This window comes from Nematolebias whitei, chromosome 1 (genome assembly GCF_014905685.2).
Source record: "Nematolebias whitei isolate Nwh7 chromosome 1, NemWhi1, whole genome shotgun sequence".
In the NCBI taxonomy this organism is placed as follows: domain Eukaryota; kingdom Metazoa; phylum Chordata; class Actinopteri; order Cyprinodontiformes; family Rivulidae; genus Nematolebias; species Nematolebias whitei.
In genome coordinates, this window is record NC_056498.1 from 18,008,762 (window position 1) to 18,010,300 (window position 1,539).

Below are 1,539 nucleotides of genomic sequence, written 5' to 3' on the forward strand. Positions count from 1 at the left end.
GCACTCGTGGGATGAAACAGCCTCCACACATGAGCCGGTGTCCTTAATTAAAGGTTTTTTAACTCACCGCCGCTCTAGACATGACGAGTCGATCACAAGGATGAAACAGCCTCCATCCAACAGCGCTGCGTTGATGCTGGCGCACACACACAGCTGCCCGGCGCTAACCGGCTCACATCGGTATAAATGTGGTCCGCAGGCTGGTTCGGGTGGAGGTCCTTCTCTCTCACAAGAAGCGACACCCGTCTCAACGAATCAAACGCGGGCAGCCGTCACCCACCGCGTCTCAGCGTTCGGCAGCTCACGGCAGCATAAACGTGAAGCAGCTGAACGAACCCGGTAATGAGTCCCGCCTCCCTCCAGCGCGCGCCCCTCCAGCGAGAGCGGCGCGCGTCCCTCCAGAGAACAACGTGTGCTCCCGCGGGGCTAGCAGCCTTCACTCCAACAGCGCGGCGTAAATGAAGTCACGCCCTCCGCCTCTCAACGTTCGCACAGCGACGTCAAACGTGCAGCCCCACCGCGTCATCAGCTGTCACACGCTTCGCCTTCAGCACAAGCCTCGCCTTGGATCACACAGAAAACATTCCCGCGACGCATGACGCGGTTGAGGGGCGGACTGCTGACAGCCATACAAAACGTGACACATCACTTAACGCACGTTCACCCTACGAACGTTACGTAGAGTGGCTAAAACATGCTCGCCGTTTTTCAGATGGATGGACAAGGTTTTATGCAAATGGTTACAAGTTACAGTTTGCAACCCGAACCCCTCCATTCAGAGGAGTTATAAAAACGGTCCTGTCATCATCAGACTAAATCTCATTCCTAAATGCAGAAGTCCAAGTGTTTCTGATAAAAGTAATCTACAGAGTCCCCCAACGGAGAAAAAACACAGGGTTTTTACTCACGGATCGGAGGGATGAGACCGTTTTTTGGATCTGTTGTATAACATCCAGAGAACGCATACCGATCATCCTAAAACACAGAGACGAGAGTTTTTGTTTTACCTGGATGATCTGCTGCTCCTGTCACTCCAGACAGGAGGCGCTGATGCAGGATCAGGTGTTGACATCACACCTGTTAAATCTGGGCTTCGCCATAAATTGGAAGGAAGCTTGATTTTCCCGGCCCAGACATTTGTTTATCTGGGAGTGGAATTAAATTCAACCACCATGAAAGCTCGTTTATCACAAACTAGATTCGACACTTTTTAAAGTCAACTCCGCCACGTAAGACCTGGCAAGTGATAACAGCTGTCTCCGTCATGAAGCTGTTGGGAATGATGTCACTCACACAGTGGTTCCGCTGGTTTGTTACACATGAGACGCCTCCAGAGGTGGTTTTGCACGTCTGCATGTGGATCCAGTAAAACAAAACGACGAATGATCATTGTCCCTTCCTCTGTGAGAGCAGACCTCCGACTCTGGGGAAACACCCTGGTTCTGTCAGAGGGAGTCCCCCTCAGCAGACCCATGTCACACGGGTCAGTCTTCACGGACGCGTCGCTGTCAGGCTCGGGGGGGGGGGGGGGGGGGGGGG